The 2,760-nt window shown below is 48.5% G+C and overlaps 1 long non-coding RNA gene across 1 annotated transcript; it reads right to left on the bottom strand.

Moving 5' to 3' along the window:
* Window positions 1-726: 726 nt before the first annotated feature.
* On the bottom strand, window positions 727-1,872 carry LOC116077919. Its single transcript, XR_004113374.1, has 2 exons — window positions 1,747-1,872; window positions 727-961 (listed from the first exon to the last, which is right to left on the bottom strand). It is a non-coding gene; the product is annotated as an uncharacterized LOC116077919 (long non-coding RNA).
* Window positions 1,873-2,760: the final 888 nt, after the last annotated feature.

The following is a 2,760-nucleotide window of genomic DNA, read 5'->3' as shown; positions in this document are numbered from 1 at the left end:
CATCCAGTCCAGTGAGAGACAAGGTGAACACACTTGTGTTTCAAAACACAAGGTGAACAGAACTTGAAGAGTGACAGCTGAGGTTGAAGTTGACCTCTGACCTCCACATGTTAGGGACACACACACATTCCACATATATACATACACACCACATACTCATACAAATACATACACCACACATAGACACACACCACACACATACACACACACACACCACACACACAAATACATACACACATACACACATACATACACCACACATAAACACATTGCACACACACACTTATAAACACACATATATACACATACATACACATATACATACCACATATACACATACATACACCATACACACATATAGACACACACACCATATACACATACCACACACACATACAGACAACACACCACATACACACATACACACACCACACAGACATATACACACACATACGCACACCACATACACAAACACACAAACAAACAATCAAACTCTTCGCTTTGCCCAGGGTTGAGGCAGGAAAGGAGTCTCAGAAAGTGAGCCCGAGTTACCTAAGGACAGGCTCAAGACAGCCAGACACAGACGGGAGGAAATGCCAGTGAATTAGATCCACCTCGAAATGGACATAAATTACAGCTAAGATTCCACCCCAGTATTCTGATGACATGAACCAGGAGAACAAAGCACAGAGAGAATTTTAAATGTCAGCGCTCGGCTCCTCTGTGGAGTTTATGACTTTGTTATTTATTCTACACAGGCTGGGACACGTGGTTCCCTGAGTTTGGCAGAGCTGTGGAGTTCTGGCCCCTCTCCTGCTGGGCTCCACGCCACGTCATTGCAGCCGTTGAGTGGTTTGTCTTTGACTTGTTAGAAGGGAGAAGAGAATCTATCCTTTCTCCTCCTCCTTTAAAATGTGCATCATCCATAATCATGGCAGACCAGGAAGAAGCGGAGAGCAGGCTGAAGCCGAGGAAATTGTAGGGTCAGTCCCACCGGCTGAGAACCTCTGAGCATCCTCTGTGCACCTCCACCCTTTGGGGTTGCTTTGGGGTCTGTGAGCTGCTAAGGATGGGATCTGGGGGAGATAGCTCAGCCAGTTCTGCGCTTGCCTTGCAAGCATGAGGAGCTGAGGTAGGACCCCCAGATTGCAGGTAAAAAGCCAGCTGGTGTGCCTCACACTTGTAATCCCAGTGCTGGCGAGGTGGAGACAGGAGGACTCCTGAAGCTTGCTGACTAGGGGCCCAGTCTACTTAGCAGATTTCCAGAGGAGAGACCTTGTCTCAAACAAAAAATGGAAGGTGCCGGAGGAACGACACTGGAAGTGGTCCTCCGGCCTCCTCTGGTGCTTGTGTAGCCTTGCACACACATGCACCCCTCCCACATACGTATATTTGCATCTACCCCCAAATGTTTGTCCCCAGTTGGTGGGTGCTGCAGGTGTCGGGAGCCTCCCCCTCTCTATATGAGAAGCCTGGCTTGCCAGAGCCCCAGGTGCTTCTCCGCAGGCTCAGGAAAGAAGCCTGGGAGGCACCGTGCCAGGTCTGGATAGCCACAGCCTGGTCATATTTCATGTTTATGCCCGCCCAGCTTCCTTCTGCTTTCTGAATGGGAAATTCAGACAGTAGTCTGGGCTTTCTAAGAAGCTTCAGTTCCACGTCTTTAAAATCAAGACGAAGGAAGCATGCTCGAAGATTTTTATCCACACAAGGATGGGATCAGGCCAGGTGGCCAGTGGGGTTACTCACAGATCTCTAGCAAGGACATGCCATGATGATTCCATCCTTTCCTGGGACGTCTCTTCAGCCTCAAGGTGGCCGGTTTCTGTTACTGCCTGTGTGCTTTTCAGCTTGGCCTTGGCCCTGTTCATTATAAGACAGTTCTTGGAGGGAGCTGTGCTGCACACGTTAAACCACACACCCATATAAGGGCCATGCAGACTCAATTCTGTAAAAAAAAAATATTCTGCCTAATCGATTTTCTTAAAAAGTCTATTATGCTGCTGTGAGCTTATTGATCTCCGGCCCACAGAGGTAATGAAGCAGCCTGGTGATCAATAAGGCCAAAGTGTGTCTTGATCCATTCTACTGGGTTTGTCCTCAGGGAGGTGCTGGGTAGGGGGGTGACCGGTGGTAGGGGGTGTGGCCAGCCGATTCCCCAGCCGGCCTGGGCAGAGTGAAGGCAGAGATTTATTTCTGTCGGAATAAACATAATAGATGAAGCCCCAGTGACTCCTCTTGCTCTGAAAGCCATAAGGAATAGCATCAGTCATCACTAAACGCAGAAACACGGTGCATGTGTGTATACGTGTGTGTGTGTGTGTGTGTGTGTGTGTGTGTGTGTGTGTGTGTGTGTAGAATGTTGGGAGAGGAGGGGGTGGGAGGGAGAGAGAGGAGGAGAGAAAGGGGGAGAAAGAAGGCATTTTTGAACCTTAGTGCTCGGTTCTTCCCGTAACCACACATTAAATGAAATGTTTTCCTCCTTGGTTCCCATGCTGGCTGATTCCCTCCCCCCCTTTTTTAATCTGTCCCCACCCCACAATTCTGGTGGATTTTACAAGTCCTAGAAGGTTTTCTGCTGTGAATACAGAGTGTGAGTAGCCCGATAGCTCTGCTGCTTGCTTTGCTGTCTTATCCTCAAGAAATAATAATGTTGGACGAGATAAGACACCTGCAATAACATTGTCCCCACAATCAAGGGTACGAGCCAACACAGCCGCTGCTTCCTGCAGAGAAAAAGCTTGGAAAGTGAGCTTGAAAAGT

This window comes from Mastomys coucha, unplaced genomic scaffold (genome assembly GCF_008632895.1).
Source record: "Mastomys coucha isolate ucsf_1 unplaced genomic scaffold, UCSF_Mcou_1 pScaffold5, whole genome shotgun sequence".
NCBI lineage: Eukaryota > Metazoa > Chordata > Mammalia > Rodentia > Muridae > Mastomys > Mastomys coucha.
Note: the sequence above shows the minus strand (reverse complement) of the source record. Positions and strands in the feature narration are given on the sequence as shown.